The sequence below is a fragment of the Herpailurus yagouaroundi genome, unplaced genomic scaffold, assembly GCF_014898765.1.
Source record: "Herpailurus yagouaroundi ecotype Mexico unplaced genomic scaffold, PumYag 160, whole genome shotgun sequence".
Lineage (NCBI taxonomy): Eukaryota > Metazoa > Chordata > Mammalia > Carnivora > Felidae > Herpailurus > Herpailurus yagouaroundi.
This window is the reverse complement of record NW_024412401.1, coordinates 46,038,204-46,060,496: the sequence shown is the minus strand read 5'-3', so window position 1 is coordinate 46,060,496 and position 22,293 is coordinate 46,038,204. Positions and strand designations below refer to the sequence as shown.

General features: G+C 40.3%; 1 protein-coding gene across 7 annotated transcripts in view; it reads left to right on the top strand.

Annotated features, from left to right (window-relative positions):
* Positions 1-22,293, top strand: part of STRBP (spermatid perinuclear RNA binding protein) — a 153,607-nt gene continuing 131,314 nt past the window's right edge. For 6 of the 7 annotated variants that reach the window (XR_005792692.1, XR_005792691.1, XM_040482252.1 and 3 more), the window contains exon 1: positions 1-33. The gene's annotated coding sequence lies outside the window, so the exon portion shown is untranslated. Of the gene's footprint in view, positions 52-22,293 lie in introns of all 7 variants that reach the window. The other variant, XM_040482247.1, reaches the window with a different exon arrangement.

Sequence of the window (22,293 nt, the reverse complement as noted above, 5' to 3'; positions counted from 1 at the left end):
GGGACCGGGCGCGGGCAGAGCGCGGCGGCGCGGGTAGGCTGCGGCGGCGGGGTAGGCGCCTGCGCGGCGGGCCGTCCCGGGCGGGCGGCGGTTAAGGCGGCGGTTGAGGCGGTTGGCGGAGCCGGCCCGGGCCCCGCATTGTTTGTTGTGCGTCCTTAGCAGCGGCGGCGGCGGCCGCGGCGGCCCGGGCGGAGAGCCGGGAGCAATCCTGGCCCCCGTGGCTCCGGCATTGTGGCCGCCGCTGCGGTGCCCCGGTCGCTTCGGGCAAGGGCAGCGGGCAGCCTTCCTCACCTTCGTGGGGACGGGGTCCCGGCCCCGAGCGAGGGGAGGGCGTGGGCAGTGTGGGGGCACCCGGCGCCGGGGGTCTGGGTAGGATGGAGGGCCAGGGGCTCCGGGCAGGTGTTGGAGGACGTTGGGGGCAGGGGCAGGGAGCGAGGCTTCGGGGGGCTGGTGGAGGGTGTGGGCAGACTTGGGGGGAGAATGAAGGGTGGAGGGATCCGGCCCAACGGGGCTGGAGGGCCTTCGGACAGGTTCGGGGGCCCACTGGGGCCAGGGCGAGTGCGAGAGGGATGGAGGACATTGAGGCGTGTGGGGGGCAGTCTGGGAGGGGTTCGGGAGGGTGTGAGGGAGGCCTTGGGGACGGTAGGGGCGAGTGTGATGGGCATAGAAGGAGAAGATTAGGGACTCGAGGGAGGAGTAGAAGAAGCGGATGTCCCGGTTGGGGCTGCGTGTGAGGGGCAGGAAGAGGGGGCAGATAGAAGGAAGGCCACCGGACAAATGTGAAGAGAAATGTGGAGGAAGGTGTCCAGGTAGGGGCTAGTGTGGTGGGGAGAGAGGGACCGGAGGGGTCTAGGGAACTCTGGACTGATGGTGAGGGAAATGGAGGTTTCCAGGCAGGAGGTGTGTGTGAGGGTAGGCCCAGAGGCTTCTGGAGACCTGTGAGGGATGTGAGGACTGTATCTGGCCAGCAGGTGTGTAGGGGAGACAGGAAGGAGGCAGGAGAGTGTTGAGGCTGGACAGGTGGGCCATGTGAAGGAAGGGCATGTTAGAGGAAAAGGCAGGTGTTAGTGTTGCTCTGGGGAGATCAGTATGGGGGGGAAGGAGGAAGGTGATTGGAACAGGGCCAGAGTTTGAGAGAAGTGAGGACAGTAGAGTAGGGTGATGGGCAGTGACAGGAGATGTCTGGACAGGAGGTGTGCAGGGTATTTAGCGGGTAGCAGGAGAAGTGAGTGAAATGGAGGGTGTTCTTGTGGGAAGTATAGATGTAAGTGAGGGAGCAGAAAGAGGAAACTTTGGGGTTGGACATCAGAGCGGACAAGTGGAGTGGGGTATGTGTGAGGTAGAGGGCCAGAGGTGTGAGGGGTGAGGGGAATGTTCTTGGAGTAGCTGCTGAGGTACGAAAACAGATGGAAGGAAATGTTTTGGGGGCAGGAAGTGTGGAGGGAAGTTGGGGAGGAGGGGGGTGGTACGTGTGTGAAGGGAAATCAGTAGAGGGAGGTGGTAGGGGATGGGTTGGGAGGGGAGGGATGCAGGTCTAGAGTACAGTATGTAGAGAGAGGGAAGTGTGGCTTGGGGGTGCTAGATTTTGTCTGGTAGAAGGGGTTAGGCAGGGAAGAGAGGAAAGGCGGGGAAGACAGGATATTTTTGGATAGAGGATGTAGAAGAATGCATAGTATCTATAATGGGGTAAAAGAAGAGCAAGGTAGGGAGGTGTGTGAATGTGTCTGTGACTAGGAAGGGGTAGGTTCTGTATGGTATTGGGGTGGTGGTAATGGAAGCAGATTGCCTAAGTTTAGGGGCAGGAAATAGACTATTCAGGTTGGAGGGAGTTAGGAAAACAGGTTGCTTAAAAGAGAATGAAGGAGCAGGATGCTGAAAAGTGAGAGATTGGAGCACTTTGAGTCTTGAGAAATTAAGAGAGCCAAAAATTTTAGGTCACTGGAAATATAAGAAAAGGCAGAGTGCAGAAGTTGGAAAAACAAAAAGCAAAACAAAAGAGAGGGAATTACATTCTAGGCATAGAACTGAAGTGTGTGTGTGAGTGTGTGTGTGTGTATGTATCCTGGAATGATATTAATGAAAAATGGAGGACATTAAGCCCTTGTGCCATACCTGAAAGTTCACACCTCTAGGATCAGAGAGATCAAGAAGCCCGATTTTAGTTCCAGAACTCTGTGAATGGGGAAGGGATAAGGGAGAGCTCAGTAGTACACACTCCCAAGTTTGGAGGAGGTGTGTGGTGGGATGTTGTCCTAGCACATTGGCCTGACAAGTGGGCAAGTAGAAGAGCCATCCAGGGTTGTTTGGAGTGTACCACAAGTGAATAGAAATAGGATTGCAGCAGGTGCAGGGCAGATGTCTTTGTGAAGATACTGCAAGAGAGCAGGGCCCGGTGTCAGTAGCCTTTGAAGGCTATGTATCAGGGAGGAAGGGATACCTTGGTGCAGTGTCTCAGCTTCCCTGGTGCTTTCTGGGTAATGGGGCAGTTTTCAGGCTTTGAGTGATGTAATATCTGAGTTCCATGCTAGAGGCAGACAGAGGTAATGTACATCCAGCTCCTAAAAGTGGCAGCAATGGAGCTCTGAGATTCTTTAACTCCCTTTCAGGGTGCAAAGAGCCGATCCTGGTTTGTCGACTTTTTCTCCCAAATAGTTGAAGAAAAATTTAGTTGGAGGCTGTTGGATTTTCTGGTATTTTGATTTGAGTTAGGGAGTATAGTGTTAGCTTTATTGAGGAAAGACTTTTGGGGTTGTGTGGACATGAAGCCAATCAGCTTGCCAGACACATAGGAAATAACCTTCAGGGGTTTGAGCACAGATATTTCAGTGCAGGTCTCATTCAGTGTTCTGTGGCTTGTGTTAGATTCTTTGGGATTTGGAAGGATTAAGGAAACTACTTTGAGACTGCCTTAGTAAGCAGGGTTTTCTAGAATCTTGAAAAACGATTTCCCTTTTGACAGTAGAAAATTCAGTCCTGTCAGATTTTGCAAAAAAATAAATTATTTCATCATGTTGCAGAAATAACTTCAATTATCGCTTTGAGAGCTTCATGTAGTGTGTAATGTAGTACCTAGTATGATTTCAAATAAAAGGGCTGCTTTGATACCTTGGGAAGCTTTCTGGGTTGATTAGTTTTCTCCGTTTGTCAATTTAGGAAGTATCTTAATGCAGCCATTGTATGTTCAGATAAAAAGTTTGAGTGGAAATGGGAACCTTGCCTAAATATAATGAGGGCTGAGCAGAATAACACATTTTAAGTAATCTGAATCTGTAAATATTTAAAAAATAAACTGGGAGCTAATCATTTTTAAAATCCAAGCTTGAAGTGCATCATGAAGGCAACAAAATAATGCCCTGAAGGCATTGCTATAAGATTTTATTTTTGGAGGGAAAGGTTTTTAAAGTATGATACACCTTTCATTGAAATTCTTTGCAGTATTTTGAGATTTGATTTTTGTATAGAACGTAATCATAAGGAACATGTTTGACCCCTTTGGCTCCCTGGCAGAGAATTTGAGGAGTAGGGTATAAGATGAATAGAGTGACCTTTGAAAATTTTCTCCAATATGGCTATTGTTTCCTCCTTGTATTTTTTAAGTCCATCGTGTTAGTTCATTTTATTGATTTGGGGCAAGCAGTACTTTCTTGCTCTGAATACTCAATTCTGGAATAGTGTTCTGATTATATGTATTGTTCCGTGAAATTCTGTGGTTTGAGATACATTGTAGGCACTTGAAAATACTGTCCTAAGTTTATGAACCAAGGAAAGCAGGTTATTTAGACTTTGTAGGCTAAATAATTGGGTCTGGTTTTATTTTCGCTGTTGACTTGCTGGACAAGATACTTAATCCCTTAGTGCTTGTTTTTCCTCCAGAAACCTGACTCTCTCTACCTCCCATGAGAATTGAGATGGTTTATATAAAACGAGTTTAAGTCTTTCAGGAAGATTACAAGTATGAAAATACAGGGAATAGATGTTATTTCTTTGGTTCCTTTTTTCTTCTTAGCGTGGTCAAGTAATAATTGGTACTTCAGAATTTGGTGTTAGGCGGATTAATTTGTAGTGAGAAACTTGGATAGAGATGAAACTTCTGTGAATGTCAGAGATGTCTGCAAATTGAAATTTGTTCATTCTTGCTCTACTGTCTCTATCTTTCCTGGCTCATTTTTGCAGTTGAGCATTGGTGCTGATTTGAATTCTTGCATATGAGCAGAAGATTGTGAGAGACATTCTGCGTTGTGGCTGTAGCCCGAGATTGCTTCTAAGTGCGAATTTTCCAGGGATGGAGCACTTCTGTCACTCAGTGAATTCACTTCCTAAATCAGGAATAATAAATACATTTTCCTAGGTATTTTGCAGGAAATCAGCTAGTTCTAGGTGACTTGAACAGGAGAATAAAGCTATTCCTCTTCCAGTGGCATTAAGCCTTCTTTTGTTATTACTGTTTTTTGTACTTTTTAATTTATTTTGAGAGAGAGAGAGCGTTTGGGGAAGGGGCAGAGAGAGAGGGAGAGAGCAAGAGTATCCCAGGTAGGCTCCACACTGTCATCAGAGAGCCCATTGTGGGCTCGAACTCACAAACCAACAGATCATGGACCTGAGCTGAAATCAGGAGTCCCACGCTTAACTGACTTAGCCACCCAGGTGCCCCATTAAACCTCATTTTTACGATTTATTGAATACTTTTTCCTTTTTCAAGTATTAATTCTCAAATTATTACCTATTCTTTTGGCATTTCTGACAGGTTATATACACTGTTTGAGGAGGAATGATATTTAAATGCTTTAAAAATGTTTATTAGTTGGGTGCCTGGATGGCTCAGTTGGTTAAGTGTCTGACTTCGGCTCAGGTCATGATCTCACAGTTCGTGAGTTCATGTCCCATGTCGGGCTCTGTGCTGACAGCTCAGAGCCTGGAGCCCGCTTCAGATTTTGTGTCTCTGTCTCTCTCTGCCCCTCTGCGCTTGCTGTCTCTCTCTCCCTCTCTCTCTCTCTCTCTCTCTCTCTCTCTCTCTCTCTCCCTTCCTCAAAAATAAATGAATATTTTTAAAAAATGTTTATTAGTTGTAAAAAGTCTTCAAAATGCTGGTTGTGATTGACATTACAAAAATGTAAATAGTAAGTTGCTTTTTAGACCTTAATTTAGTTGGGCTTGGTAATTCCCAGTCCCAATAATAGTCTTTCTGTGCTAGGTGACTTTCTTTTCTTTTCTTTTCTCTTTTTTTTTTTGAGGCGCAGAGGGAGAGGGAGAGGATCTTAAGCAGGCTAGCGCAGAGCCCAATGCAGGGCTTGATCTCATGACTGTGAGATCATGACCTGGGCCAAAATCAAAGTCAGATGCTCAACCAACTGAGCCACCCAGGCGCTCTGATCTATTTTTTTTTTTTTTTAAGATTTTATTTTTAAGTAATCTCCACATCTCATGTGGGGGGTCAAACCCATAACCGCAATCAAGAGTCCCATACTCCACCAGCTGAGCCAGCCAGGTGCCCTGCTGATCTGTTCTTTACTCTCTTATATAAGGTTTGGACCCCTCCCCGTTACCCATCTTACTGCTCTTTGTTTTCATTTGTTTTGCATAGTTCCTTTCATTGGAAAATTAGTTGTTTTTAAAAATTTGTTCAACTGTGGAAAATCTGTTTCTGACAGGTAATTATGAGAGGCTTCATAATCCAGTCTAATTTTAGAAAACTTTATTGAGAAATGTAAGTTAAATTTATGTCAGTTAAAACAGAAAAGAGTAAAGTAATGAGGCCAAATTAGTGGAGATATAAATATTTAAATGGTTTGAGCCTGAAAGATCTGCAAGTCTGTAACTTTAGGTCTTGCATTGAATAGTGAGGTAACCACATGACCTGGATTGTCACTTTCATGCCTAATCTAACGCAGATCTTGTTTGAAGGGTCCTTGAAGTACATCTTTTTTGAGGAGTATGGTGTTTGTGTCACAAAAGACATTCCATATACGTGTGTTGCTGTGTGAATGAATGCCATCCTAAATTTTAGTTATTTGATACTAAAATTCTCTTAACTTATGACATAGCGAACACTGTGTAGAACATCTGCTTTCTTTAGTTAACTTTAGCACAACTTGAAGGGTTATAGTTCATTATATCCATTATAAAATCACAGCCTTGCATTGTGTGACTTCATGGTTCATTTCCACTTAAAGAGTGAGAATTCTGCAGCATGTTGTGTAATAAATTCTGAGGCGTTTCTGGGTCATGGATAAGATGTAGTTTCTTAATGCACCTGCAGAATTTCCTGTTCTTTGCAGTTTTCCAGGTACCAGGACTTTACACAATATCCTATCGGGCAGATCAGCGTTTTGCTTATAAATTGAATTTAACCGTATTAATACAATTGGCATAAAGCAAATAGTAATTGTCCTAAAGACTGTCTAGATTTCTTTTTTTAATCATGCTTACCTGTTCTACCAGTTTAATTCAGCAAACATGCATTGACTTTAGGCTCAAAGGCATGTTTTGTGCCAGACCGAAGATTTTTTAGTAGGGCCTAATAATACTCTTTTGAGTAAAGAATAGATCCTTCCCTAGGTAGATTGACCCTTAATGTGAAAATGGGGTCTGTGTCTTTGGTTACCAATGTTCAGTTGGCATAACTGAAAATCAGTGTACTTTAAAAGACAGATGGGGGGGGCGCCTGGGTGGCGCAGTCGGTTAAGCGTCCGACTTCAGCCGGGTCACGATCTCGCGCTCCGTGAGTTCGAGCCCCGCGTCGGGCTCTGGGCTGATGGCTCAGAGCCTGGAGCCTGTTTCCGATTCTGTGTCTCCCTCTCTCTCTGCCCCTCCCCCGTTCATGCTCTGTCTCTCTCTGTCCCCAAAATAAATAAACGTTGAAAAAATAAAAAATAAAAAAAATAAAAGACAGATGGGTAGTGACCTGATAAAGAGATGATTTGTTTCTAACAGTTAAAATGGAGGCAGTTTATTCTTATGATGTTTATAACTCCAAATAAATCTAAAAGTCCTCAAACATTGGATCTAATCACAGGCTTTTGTGTGACTTAGACAACCTACATTTTAACCTAATGAAGTACAGAGTAATGAGTAGCTCTTGACTTAACTCTGGAAAATTCAGTTTTAGTTAGCAAAGCTAGTGAACCAGAGGGGAAAGGTGTTACAAGTTTGATAATGTAGGTTAGTGGCTGCAGAGAGTAACATCTGGAGCCCTTGGTATGCATATTTTCAGTTGTTTTTGAAGCTGTAAATAGGCTTTTAATGTCAAGGTTAGTATGGAAGAACAGGTATGAAACATATTAGTGATGAGGTGCTGTCTTGGGGCATGTGCGTGGCTCAGTCAGCTGAGCATCAGACTCTTGATTTTAGCTCAAGTCATAATCCCGTGGTTGTGGGATTAAGCCCTGTGTTGGACTCTTTATTGAGCATGGGACCTGCTTGAGATTCTCTTTCTCTCCTGCCCTCTCCCCCTGCTCGTGCGCCCTCTCTCTCTAAAATAAAAAAAGATTTTTAAAAAGGTGGTATCTAAAAAATAAGTATTAACTGTGATGCTCTCATATGCCAGCTTTGTGGTAAATGTTGTGGAATTATACAAAATTGGCTTTTGAGGGGTGCCTGGCTGGCTCAATCGGTAGCATGCATCTCTTGATCTTGCAGTTGTAAGTTTGAGCCCCATGTTGGGTGTAGAGATTACTTAAATAAAATCTTCAAAATTGGCTTTTGAAATTGGTCAGTATTATTGTTTGGTAGTGTTCCTTATTTCTAGAGCTCAGGTTTCACATACCTGGACTTTGGTCTCTGTTGTAGTTGTATAATGTGGGTGGACAGCAGAGTGTTACATTTGGAGAAATGGAGGTCCAAAGAGTTGACTCTAGAGCAGAGATAGGCAGACTCTCAGAACACTGTTTGAGAGATTCCATATCAAATACCTGTTGGTTCCCAAATTTGGCCAGCAAGGTTGATGGCCGGGCAAATTTGAAACCTGCCTGTTTGAGTCAAGCCTTTGAGTGCAAGTCAATGCGTGGCCTTCCTAGGAAATTTGGGGTCCTAGGATTATGCAGTAGTAATCTAAAGAAAGTGGCTAGCTAGCACTTGAGTGGACTCTCCTTTTCTGTATGCCTGGGTGTAACCTTGACTGCTGTATTGGACAGTAGAATGTTGTTGACACCAGAAGACCTGGCTTTGAGGTCTGATCATGTTATTTATTAGTTGTAGATCTCTCTCCTCATGTATAAAATTGGAATAAAACCCTTAATTACAGAGTTATAGTGAGGATTAAAGAAGAAAACTGTAAGCTCTGAAGCACATAACTTTTTTTTTGAAGGGAGGATTGAGGAGAAATTAAGGGCAAGCTTTGAAGTAATGAGAAAAATTTGACTCAGAAGGACCTGGATTTTTATTTTTTTATCATGACATTTTCGAATGTACATGAAGTACATGAGAACAGTGAACTTCCATACACCCGTCAGCTAGCTTCAACAATTACTGGCATTTTGCTGCTTTTGTTTCATCTGTTCCTCACAATTACTTTCTGTTGTTGTTTTTGTTGGAGTATTTACAGCAAATCTTAGACATCATATTCTTTCATCCATAAATACTTCAGTATGTATTTCTAACAGATAGGAATCTAAAAAAAGGCATAACCACAAAACTTTTAACTGTCTAAATTAACTATACTTCCTTATCTAATGCTCAGGAGGAGCTGGATTTGAAACATAGCTCTACCACTCACCAGTTTTGTGTGTTGATCAAATTACTTGCTCTCTCTGAGCTTCTGGTTCCTTATCTGTAACATAAAGATAATACCTCATGAAGTTATTTTGAGCTTAAATGAAGGAACAGGAAAGCCCTAACATGAAAGTTCTCAGTAAATGGCCCAATCTCTCTTCTGAGCCTCCTGTGGCATGTAAATTAGTATTATGGGCTTGCCCTCCTTCCTTCTTTAGTATCACAAACAGATACACAAACAGATACTCTGGAATTACTGCCCACTAACCCAGTGAAATTTTTCTTCATTGGGCTATTTGACCCTCTTAGTGAAACTCTAGAGCAGTTGAAATCCTGTTCGTTCTCCCCCTCCCTCCTGCAACATCATTATTCTCCTGTCTAGTGGCTCATTCTAGTCAGTATATACATGGTGTTACTTTGTTTTTTTAAAACAGTCCTTTCTTGACCACATTGTTTCTTGTAGATACAACCCAATTTCTCAACATCTTGAAAAAGTTGTTTCTACTCATCTCCAGTTCTCCTATTTTCTGCTGAACCTACGGTAGTGAGACTTTCAACCTAATTACTGAAATTGCTCTTGCCGAAACCACCAAGTTGAATTCACTAGACTTGTTAGCAGCATGTGGTGCAGTGGATGTCTCCTTCCTTGAAATACTCTCTGCTCTGGTTTCTGGGACACCATACTCGGCTGATTTTCCTCTTACCTCCTTGGCTTCTCCTTTGTTGGTTCTTCCTCATTACTGCTGTCTTTTGATATTGGACCACTTCATGGAATCTCTTCTCTTTATTCTCATTCATCCCTGGTGATCTCATCCAACCTCTGGCTTTAAATACTGTGTATATGCTGACAGCTCCCAAATTTTTATCTCTGAAACTCCAGACTCGTGTGTTCTACTGCCTGTATGGACACTTCTACTTACGTATTTTATTGGCATCTCAAACTAAACTTATTCCCACCAGACTCCTGATCTTTACCCTGCCCTCTCTTTCTTCTGCCCTTCTTGTAGTCTTCCCCATGTTAGTGAATTGCAACTTCCTCCATCTTTCTAGTTGCTAAGGTCAAAACTAAGAGTCACGCTTGACTCTCTCTCACACACTGTATCTGACCCATCAGGAAATCTTGCCAGTTCTACCTTCAAAATATATTCAGACTCTGACCGCTTTTCATTAACTCTAGTAATTAAGTTTACATCAACTCTTCTGAATTATTACAGAAGAATTATTGGCCCGTTTTTTGCTCTTGCCCCTTTATATTCTGTTCTCAATATCATAGCAAGAATGATCCTTTTAAAAAGGTAAGTCAGATTTTGTTTCTTTCTGGTCACATCCCCTATCTTGCTCAGAATAAGTCCTGTCAAGGTCTTACGCGATCAGATCCCTTTTTCTTTCCTTTCTGACCTCGTCTCCTCTTACTTTTTGCTTATTCCATTCTGGCCACAGTGGCCTTCTTGCTGTTCTTTAATGTGTCAGGCATATGTTCCTATCTCAGATCCGTCGCACTTGCTGTGTGCCCGCCTAGAATGCTGTTGTTCACATATACACTCAGCTCCGTCTTTGTCAGTTTTTGTGCATATTTGCCCATTCTGGTGAGGCCTTCCCTTACCACCCTGTTACAATGACAGCTCCTCCATTTCTGGCCCTCCCTCGCCTTCCTTTCCCACCTTGTTTTTCTCATTACCACTTAAACCATTTAACTTACATTTTGCGTATTTATTTTGTTTATTGCCTTTTCCCCTTCACTACAGTATAAGCTCCATAAAGGTGAGGATTAATGCTGGTTTTGTATTCTGTCGATTCTGAGCACCTAGAACAGGGCCTGGCCCTAAGTAAGTCCTTGAGGATTTGTTGAATGAATTATTCTTTTATTAGTTGTAGTATTACTTGGTAAAGATGCTATAATGCTAGCATTTTAGTTGGAATTTCAGGTTTTCCTATGGAATACTATGTACCTTGAGGTCTTTATGATGTATTTCTGTTTTTCTTCTTTATGAGTATCCTTTCATAAGACTGCTGTTCGTTTTACTATTAATTTGTTCATCATAATTTTCAGTCTTTTAAAAATTATTTATTAAACTTTTTTTAATGTTTATTTATTTTTGAGAGAGAGAGAGAGAGAGAGAGAGAGAGAGGGAGGGAGGGACAGAGCATGAGTGGGGGAGGGTCAGAGAGAGGGAGACACGGAATCCAGAGGCTCCAGGCTCTGGGCTGTCAGCACAGAGCCCTGCCTGGGGCTTGAACTCAACTAATTGTGAACCAAAGTCGGACACTTAACTGAATGAGCCACACAGGTGCTCCAAATCTTTTTTTTCATTTTTATTTTTATTTTTTTGAGAGAAGAGAGAGAGAGAGAGAGAGAGAACTTGTGCATGTGTCCTAGTAGGGAAGGGCAGAGAGGGGGGACAGAGGATCTGAATGGGCTCTGTGCTGATAGCAGAGAGCCCGATGGGGGCCCGAAGCAGCAGACCATGAAATTATGACCCGAGCCCAAGTTAGATGCTTAACTGACTGAGCCACCCAGGCCCCCCCCAGTTTTGAGTTGTATTATACATTGTGCTAGTTGGATTGGGGGATACAAGAATAAAGTATACATAGATGCTGATCTTTAAGAGCTTAGAGTCTGTTAGGACAGATGATGTGTGTGTGTGCGTGCGTGTATATATATGTGTATGTATGTATATATCTGAATGTGTGTATGAGTATATATATGTGTTTGTGTATATATGTATATATATAAATGCATATATATACATATATATGTTATGTATATATGTATACATATACGTGTGTGTGTATGTGTGTGTGTATATATATATACACACACACACACACACACACACATACACACACTTAAATATTTCTTTGAGAAAGGGATAGAGGAGACAGAGTGTCCCAAGCAGGCTCTGTGCTGTCAGTGCAAATCTGGACTCGGGGCTCAATCTCACAAACCATGAGGTCATGACCTGAGCCAAAATTAAGAGTCAGACACCCAACCGACTGGGCTACCCAGGTGCCCCTATATTTTTAAAGTTTACGTACTTTGATAAAATGGTTCAGGAATTCAGAAGAGTAAGGAATTATTTCTAGCTAAGAGAAGAATAAGGGAGAGACCTCAGAATGTGACATGTGTATCTGTGTTCAGCCACGGAAAACAAGTAGGATTAGATAATGAGAAAATAGGGAAGAGAATTGCATATGGAGGAAATTGCATTAGCAAAATAAGAATGCTCAAGATTTCTATATGAGAAAGAACAAGTGGTTCAGTAGTTAACGGTGAGGTAATATGGAACGAATTGGTAAGAATGTAAGTTTGGAGAGGAATGTTGGAGCCGTTGATAGAAGGCTTGAATGCAAGAGTGAGGAACACAGACTTAGTACTCTATAGTAAGGCTTAATGAAAGGTTTTTGAGCAAGAATGGAGGGATGGCACTATTAGGGCTGTATTTATGAATTTGACAACTTTATGTGAAAAGAGAGGCTGAAACATATACACTAAGATGCTGTTGTAATATTTTGTAGAAAAATGTGATAAAGGTAGTGGAAATAAATGGGTATAGAAGGGATGCCTTCAAACTGATGAAACTTGGTAACTGGATGTAAGGGCTAAGTGACAGTCTGCAAAGTTTCAAGCAGGCTAGGGTGCCCTGAAGAGAAGTAGGGAATCCAAGAGAAGTGGGGTCGGGAGGCAGGTTTAGTTTTGGTATTGAGTTTGCAAGTGTGGTTTAGGTGATGATTGGTTTGATAAAAAGAAAATCAGGAATCTTTAGAAAGGATATGCATCTGTGGCTTTATGCTTTCACTTTTTAAAAATGTTTATTTTTGAGAGAGAGAGAGGGGGGAGAGGGAGAGAGGATGAATCTCAGGCAGGCTCTGTGCTTTCATTTTGATACTAACTGCCAGAAAGAGAAGACTTGATTGCTGAATCTATTACTGAGGTCTGAATCTAGATAATTGATTTGGAAAGCTTCTGATAAGGCATCCAAACTTTTGATTTGTAAGTGGCTCTAGTTGCTCTAGGTTGTAAAGTACTTCATGTGTTCTCAGCAACTTGTTACAACTTAGATGTCATCCTTTGAGCTTTCAAAAGAAAGCATTAAAAACTGCTTCATGGGCTATGCATATCTAAGCAGTGTCTGTCCCACCCTTTTGAAAACAACAGATTGAGAGTTCCCAACTAAGTCACCTTGATCACTTTGTTGAGATCATGTTGAGTTAAAAGGTTTGCATGATCATGCCAAACCCCCTGTTCTTCCCCTTAGGACTTAGAAGCATATTGGAAGAAGATAAGCCTTCTACCCTAATTAGTGGTAGTTAAGGTGTTAGTTGCCAAAACATGTCTTTAACAACCGACACTTAACAAAATACCAGAAGATATCAGAGGATTTAGCTTCTCTTCCAGTCATATGTAAGAACAGAATAAGATTCCTTTAGATTTATATCTTTTTCAGAACCTGGGAGCAGGAAGAGTTTTTAACCCAAAGGTCATTTATAGGAAAAAATATTTGCAAAATAATGTTGATTAATGTGTACAATTTTTATTTATAGGCTAATGATGCATTATATTTATATTTTTATACTTAATGCATTTTTAATAGATTAAAAGACATCCTTGAGTTTATCAGTTATAAACTTGTAGTTTACCAGCTTGGTTTAGAATGCTGACCTTGAGATTACCACATTAAGTCATCTCTGAATTAAGTCTTTTCCTTTGTGCTTAGATCATAATGTCAGTGAATGTGATCTTGGCACTGTCATTATAGGGTCTGTTTTTGTTTTCCAGTAAATAGGAGTCAGTAGGACCCCATTACCCTGAAATGAGAAAATCTTCCTGTATAGGATAACACATTTTTCAGCTCACTGGAGGTTTGGTGGCTTTTAGTCAGTCAGATTTGGCATATATTATAGTTAAACTTTTTTTTTTTTTAATTTAGGCAATTTTATTTCACATAATTGGTTTGCCAGGAATGTAAAGTATAACATCTTAATCTTATGAGAAACCTGTGAGGTTCTTTTAGCCCTGCTGTGTTCTTCGAGAGATGAAGAACTCAGCATATATCTTGAGTAGTTAAGGGACTTGTCCAAAATCACACACCTAACTAGTGACAGAGTTGAAGTGAGAGGTGGTTATCTTGACCTTCAGGCTTGGGCTCCTTCCACTATGTCAGGCCGCTTCTTTAGAAATGTTGACTAGAAAACCTTGAATAAACTCAGTTTAACTGGTCACATTGCTGGTGTCTAATGATGTTTAAGTAGGAATAATTATGGTATTTTTTTCCTTGTTCCCTCTGAAAATTAATTTTTTTAATTAACTATTTATTTATTTAATGTTTTTATTTGTTTTTGAGAGAGAGAGAGAGAGAGAGAGAGACAGAGTGCAAGCGGGGGTAGGGCAGAGACAGAGGGAGACAACAGAATCTGAAGCAGGCTCCAAGCTGTCGGCACAGAGCCTGACATGGGGCTTGAACTCACAAGCTGTGAGATCATGACCTGAGCTGAAGTCGGACACTCAACTGACTGAGCCACCCAGGTGCCCCTAAATTAACCATTTTAAACTGAACATTTAGTACATTTACATTATTGCAACCACCACCCTACCTATTTCCAGAACATTTACATCACTCCAAAGTGAAATCCCTGACTCATTAAATAGTTTGAAAAATTTTTAGCAATTAAAATATAAGTCTTTACCATGAAGAGGTTGACAGTAGCAGGTTTGTATTTGTGGTCACCCCTAGTTCTTTGCCACCTGTCTCTGGTTTGTCAGAAATAAAGTGAATCCTCTTTATGTTGATTAGTAATGGATGTATTATACTTACAAACAGTGACAACATTAAGAAAGAAAGTGTCAGGCACATAATGATTAACAATAACTAATAGTAGGTATGCATTATGCATATTATCTCGAATCTTCACACTAGCCTTTATTTATTTATTTATTTATTTATTTATTTATTTATTTATTTATTTATTTATTTATATTCACACTAGCCTTTTTCAGAGCCTTGCTGTATTTCAGATAAGAAAACAGCCTTGTTCAGTAAGTCCAGAATCACTTAATTGGTAAGTTGTGGACCTGGGTTTCAAATCCATGTCTATTTGGTTCCAAAAGCTGGGTATTCTCTTCACTAAATCTGGAAGTAGACAGGCAAAAAGCAACAAATGGAAGGAGTCATCTTGTATAGGGATTTGGTACTGTTTTAGCAGAGCAGTGTATAAAGGAAGGGGAATTGAGTTTGCTGGTTGCAATAGTAGCCACTTTCTCCTGACCAGTCGTGATCTGTATTGCATATAGGAAAAGCAAAATATGAAATAACCTTTGGAACTCTTTAGAGGACATTATAAATGATTAGAAGAAATCAAACTCTAGCATCTGAGATTTTGTTTTTAGAAATTCTTTTTTTCCCCTGATCATTTATTTTTAGTGAATTACTGGTGTGATTTTAAAATTGTAAGTTGATTTGCTTGAGTAGTTAAAAATTAGGCTTTTTAAAATTTTTATTTATTTTTTTAGTTAATTATTAATCTTTAACAGTATTGGAACTCAGTTGATTTCCCATTTTAAGATACTTTTAAAAGTTCATATCAATGAAGAGTAAAATTACATTGGTGTTGAAAGATTTTGTAATTCTACTTTGCCCCAATTTAAAAAACCCCTCCTTTTAGCTTTTTTAAAGTTTGAAAGAATTTTAATAGTTTTTAATAGTTTCCAGTCATTCTTCTGAAAGTGGCTAGGAAGTCACTTCATAAACCTTGTTATTTTTCTTTTTCTTCTTTTTTTAAAACAATTTAAAAAAATTTTTTAATGTTTATTTTTGAGATAGAGTGTGAGTGGCGGAGGGGCGGGGAGAGAGAGGAAAGACACAGAATTTAAAGCAGGCTCCAGACTCTGAGTTGTCAGCACAGAGCCCGTGATGGGGCTTGAACCCATGAACTGTGAGATTGTGACCTGAGCTAAAGTTGGACGCCTAATTGGCTGAGCCACCCAGCTGTCCCTTTTTTCTTCTTTTTTTAAAGATTTTATTTTATTATTTGAAAAAAAATGTTTTTAATGTTTATTTATTTTTGAGAGAGAGGGAGAGAGAGACAGAGGGAGAGAGAGAGAGACAGAGACACAGAATTGAAAGCAGGCCCCAGGCTCTGAGCTGTCAACACACAGCCCGTGTCACATGGGGCTCAAACCCATGAACTGTGAGATCATGACTTGAGCTGGAGTTGGATGTTTAACCGACTGAGCCACCCAGGTGTCCCTAAATATTTTATTTTTTAAGTAATCTCTACATCTAGCGTGGGGCTTGAGCCCACAACCCCAAGATTAAGTCACATGCTCTACTGACAGAACTCTCCAGGGGCCCCCTTATCTTTTTCCTCCTGTGTTTTGAATGACATGACTTCTCTTCTCTTGGAATAGTTTGCTTCACTATGCTGGGTTTAGGGTAAGAGGGACAGTAAAGTAAAAGATAGCTTCCTGGCTACTTTGGACAGAAGAGATTTTTTTAGGTTTATGTGAGCATACATACCGAGAATGTAAGCTATAGCAACAGCAGCCACCTGAAATGACTTGAGTTTAAGTATATTGATAGGTATCCAAAGAAGTATAGATTTTTGACAGTGACCTTGTGACTTTGGTAATATCTAAATAGTAGGTACTTCCATAAATGGATTTCAAGCTTTTAAAAACTTTTATTTAAAAAATTTAAAATGCCTTTGTAACTTGGCTCAAACATTACACATTATTTTTCTGTTTTGACCTAGAGATCAAGTTTTATTCATTCTGGAACCAGCCAAAATATGTTGTAAAGAACACAGGCGTTGGAGTTGGTTAGTTTTATTTTCAAAGTCTTTCTCTACCACTTACTAGCTGTAAGACCTTCCACTTTTTAAAATGCACATGATACCTCACAATTCTGTAGGATAAGATTAGAGGGTGATGTCTCAAAGGGGCTCAGCACAATGTCTGGCACATACTAAATTGTGTTGTTTGTAACTGTTGCACAATGAAGTCTTAAATTTTGGTAGCTTGGACAAATATCAATGTATGCAAAAACAGTAAAACCTCGGGGCGCCTGGGTGACTCGGTCAGTTAAGCGTCCGACTTCGGATCGGGTCATGATCTCATGGTCCGTGAGTTCGAGCCCCGCGTCGGGCTCTGTGCTGACCACTCAGAGCCTGGAGCCTGTTTCAGATTCTGTGTCTCCCTCTCTTTCTGCCCCTCCTCTGTTCATGCTCTGTCTCTCTGTGTTTCAAAAATAAATAAACGTTAAAAAATTTTTTTAAATAAATAAACAGTAAAACCTCATCTCATAATGTACACTGTCCTGCAATCAATACATTTCTTGGATTTTTTTTGTTTCTTTGTGTGTGTTAAAGTGCCGTGTGTCAGTTTTCCCTATTTCCTGTAGCTTGCCCTCCTTTTCTCAGAAATGCTTGGCAAATATGTCCATTGATTATTGTATAATTTACCTCAAAGAATAGATGGTGCTTCCTATAGAGGTTAATGATGAGGCATTTGCTTCCCATAGCAATCCTTCAGTTAGATGTTATTGTGTTGCATGCTAACAGGTTCTTACCACCTTTAGAGATGTCTGCTGGCAGAATGCCCAAGCTTTTGTCAAAGAAGGAAGGCCTGGTTGCCTGGAATGAAAGGAGTACATAGTGCCTGCTTAGTGTTTATAGTATATTTTATGATGATTGTTAATATTAAGCATGAAGAGCTGTATCCTGGTCTATCAATTGTGTTCATTACTTCCCCATTACTTGTATTGCTTCTCTTATTGTGTTCAGAAAAGCAGACAGAGGACCTTTTACTCTACAACTGTAGGGTTGAAGTTGTGATGAATCATAATCCAAGACTATTAGCTATGGAGGGGACTTTGGAGATCAGGTAGACTAACCCTCTTATTTTGTAGATGAGAAAACTGGCTGACGGAAGTTGTGACTTGCTCAAGGACATTGAACAAGTGACAGGTCTGATTTCCAGTCTAGTTGTTACGAAGGTAACCTGGTAGAGTGGAAAGTGTGCTGGACTTTGGAGTCACACAGTCCTGGTTCTGAGTCCTGATTCCACCATTTATTAACAGTGTGACCTTTGACAAGTGCATCTGAGTCTCTTAGCTGCTCTGTTACACATTGTTTGGAGGGTAGTGAAGATTATGAGGTAATGTAAGTAAAGCACAGTGGCTGGCATATATTACGGGCTCAATAAATGCTGTCTGTTGCATTGTACAGTTTTTCTTGATTACTTAAAACAGGTTGTATAGCTAAGTGATTATTCTTTACGAAATAGGAATCAATGAGAATGGTTGATGTTTTTGCCAAATCCTTTCACTGAAAATCTAAGTAGTTATTCATTGTAGGAGGACTGCTTACTGCAAAAAGAGTGCAGAACATTCATCAAGAGCTTAGTGAATACTGCTCCAAGTTGTACAGTGTCCACACAGTTCCTTTCTGGGTAATTTTTGCATTTCTCAAGTGAAATGGACCTAGTATGAGGAACATCCAAATCAATGTACATGTGGTTAGGCCAGCAGTTCTCAAACTTTTAAACTCGGTACTACTTTACACTCCTTAGAAACTTTTGAGGACTCCAAAGACCTCTTGTTTATGTGTTGTATCTGTTGTTATTTGGATTATTGGAAATTATATCTGATAAAATTTACATATTTATTACTCATTAAAATACGCATTTTATGTTAATATAAATTATATACAAATATGTATATAAATATATATTTTAAGATTTTAGGTTTTGAAGTTTTTGTTTCAAATTACAAAAGTAGTACATGTAAATTAAAATAATATAGAATCAAAGTAAAAAATTATTTCATTCCTGTCATATGCACATTCCAACTCCTGCAGTCAAGAATTTAGCATGTATTCTTCTGGAACTATTTCTATGTGATTATAAATTCTGTCTTTCATACTGCAGATGTTCTTTGGTGAGCTGCTTTTTATTTATTTATTTATTAAAAAAAATTTTTTTTCAACGTTTATTTATTTTTGGGACAGAGAGAGACAGAGCATGAATGGGGGAGGGGCAGAGAGAGAGGGAGACACAGAATCGGAAACAGGCTCCAGGCTCTGAGCCATCCGCCCTGACTGACGCGGGGCTCGAACTCACGGACCGCGAGATTGTGACCTGGCTGAAGTTGGACGCTTAACCGACTGCGCCACCCAGGCGCCCCATTGTGAGCTGCTTTTTAGAAATGTGTATATTTTATTTTAAATTGTTTTTATTATTAAAAAAATTTTTTTTTAATCTGTGTTTATTTTTGAGAGAGACAGAGTGTGAGTGGGGGAGAGGCAGAGAGAGAGGGAGACAGAATCTGAAGCAGGCTTCAGGCTCTGAGTCGTCAGCACAGAGCACAATGCAGGGCTCGAACTCACAGACCATGAGATCATGACCTGAGCCGAAGTTGGACGCTTAACTGACTGAGCCACACAGGCGCCCCTTTAAATTGTTTTTAATGTTTTTTACTTTTGAGAGAGAGAGAGTGAGCATGAGCAGGGGAGGGGCAAAGAGAGCAGGGACAGAAGATCTGAAGTGGGCTCTGTGCTGACAGCCTGATATAGGACTTGAACTCATGAACCGTGAGACCATGACCTGAGCTGAAGTCTGATACTTAACCAATCGAGCCACTCAGGTGCCCCCTATTGTATATATTTTAGATGTACAACTTGATTTGATATACATATACCTAGTGAATGGTTCCTTATAGTCAACCTAATTAACATATCTGTCTCTTTTACAGTTACTGTGTGTGTGCGCGCGCGCATGCGCGTGTGTGTGTGTGTGTGTGTGTGGTGAGAGCACCTGAGGTCTACTCTGAGCAAATTTCCAGTATCTAATACGGTATTATTACCTATAGCTTTCATACTTTACGTTAGATCTCTAGACTTTTTCATCCTACATAGCTACAGCTTTGTACCCATTGACCAATATCTACCCATTTCCCCCACTTCCTACAAATGATATGTATGTGTGTGTGTGTGTGATTGAACATAAAAAAATTTTTTTTAACATTAAGTTTTGAGAGGCAGAGTGTGCGCACGTGTGAGTGTGAGTTGGGGAGGGGCAGAGAGAGAAGGAGACCCAGAATCCGAAGCAGGCTCCAGCCTCTGAGTGTCAGCAGAGCCTGATGTGGGGGCTCGAACTCATGAACCACAAGATCATGAGCTGAAGTTGGATGCTTAACCGACTGAGCCACTCAGGTGCCCCACAAATGATACATTTTTAATGAAAAATAACGTTTGCAAAACAAAAATTTAATGAGAAGAGTGACATTGCTTTACATTTTTGCAAATCTCATTAATGTATAGATTAATAGAGGACAGCTGGGTTCTGATTGCTGCTGTATTTAGCCTGTTGTATTATGTTCTGGTTGAAGTATATAAAGGAGAAAATTTGGCTTCATAAGATTTGAAGCTGGAAAAGGGTAGGAGTATTGTGAATGTTCTTCTTTGATATACTATACCAAAACTTGACAAATTGTAGTTTCTTAATGGAATCTGAAGCCAGATCAGTGAACTTTTCTTATTCTGTTACATTAAAATCCATTGGTCTGTTATATTTCAAATGGATTTTTTATCCATACATGATCATAATATCATGCATTGGTCATTTGGAAAATGTTGGTTCACTGAATTATGTTGAGCTTCCACATGTGACACATTTCATTATATATCTCCACACATTATGTAGCCTCTGGAAAACTACACTCATGAGAGGAGAGTTAAAAGGGCACATAATGCCTTCCTACCTCTTGGAAAATACTTTTGGTCTTGTATGACCCTGAAAGGGTCCTGAATACTCCTAGTGTGCCTGACCCATGGAGTTACTTTAGCCGTAGGTTAACTAACTGAAGGTAGTGACCAGGATTGCAGACTGCAGCTTTAATAATGGATAATCTGGAAATTATAATGGAATAGATTGTTGTACAAGCCCTAGTCTTAGAAACCATCTTATTGGTTTTTTATAGTGTTTTTTAATAGACAAGACATTGTGTTGAGGTACTACTAAAGATATATTATGAAAAAGGATTCTTTTGCAGTAGTTTGTAGTCTAGCTGGAGAGGTTAAGACATAGTTTCGTGAAAAGATAATTAATGCAGTGTCCTCTGGTAACAAGTGTGACGTACAGTGCTGGGTAGAATGAGTTTTACATAGGTAAAGGAGAGAAGAGGCCATTTTTCTTGGGAAGAGAACTACAGTGCTCTTTCAGATAGTCATTACATGAGTTGTGCTACACTGGAAAGTTCATATAGAATAATTAAGGTAGGCTTGCAAAATTAAGTTGCAGTTTATATTTTTATTCTTACATTGTTGCTCTATTTTTGTAGGATTGTACGGTTTCCAGTATTTTTTATAGGTTCTTGTTTGCCTTTTTAAAGACTGATTCACTGTTATGTGGGTAGGATAGATCTATCAAATATCTATCAAAATGTTACCATTATTTGGTAGATAAGAAAACAAGATTAAAATCTGCCAAGAGCACACATATATATGAGTAATATGTTATTTGCACATATTAAAATATATGTATACTCAGAGGAGAATAAAAAATACTTAGATTCCTTTCTTTGGGGAAAAATATATATGAATGCATATACACGGTATATATCTCCACTCAAGACTTTGTAGAACTATTTTAATGCTTCCTAAGGTGCCTTTGTATACCTTGTGCTTGGTTGTTCCCTTATCGGACTGTTATAAAGATTAAAAAAAAAAATTTATAAAATGCCTAGCACCAGAAGGTGCTCATGACAGCTATTATTATTGTTGCTGCTGTTGTAAGTTGTTCAGCTCAGAATTATCTCTAATGTACCAGTTTGATAAGACATCCAACTTCTCACTCTTCAGAGAATTCTGACATCCACGGGTGCCTGGGTGGCTCAGTTGGTTAAGCATCCGACTTCAACTCAGGTTATGATCTCATGGTTTGTGAGTTCGAGCCCCACGTTGAGCTCTCTGCTGTCAGCACAGAGCCCACTTTGGATCCTCTGTCCCCCTCTCTTTCTGCCCCTCCCCAGCTTGTTCTCTTTCTCTCTCAAATAGGTAAACTTAAAAAAAAGATTTAGAGTATTGTGATATCCGTTTGTTGAATGGTAGTAATTCAAGTGTTGTGGCCTCTGTTCATGGAGTGCTTATTATTGTGCTTATTATTATTATTGTGCTTATTATTATTATTGTGCTTATTATTGTGCATGGAGTGCTTATTATTATTGCCTGAAACACTGTGCTAGGTGCTTTACATGCATTGCCTCTTTAGATCTTTACAACAGTTTCACTATGAGGCTTCCATTTTATAATGGGAAAAGTGAGGCTGGGAATGGTTAGTTGCTCAAGGTTCTTACTAGCTAAGAAGTTGTCTAGCTGGGATTTGAACCCTCATTTATCTCCAAGGTGTTATCTTTTACCTTTCCATTTGAGCAGCAAGTTGAAGGCAAATTTTTCTAATGTAGTAGGGGTTTAGCTATTTTTCAAAGGACAATTTTTTTGTTTGTGTGTGTGTGTGGGTGAGGGGAGCTGGATGGTGGTTATTCTCCCCTTTTACATGTATTGGTATTTGGATTCCAGAGTTTTGTTTTGTTTTTT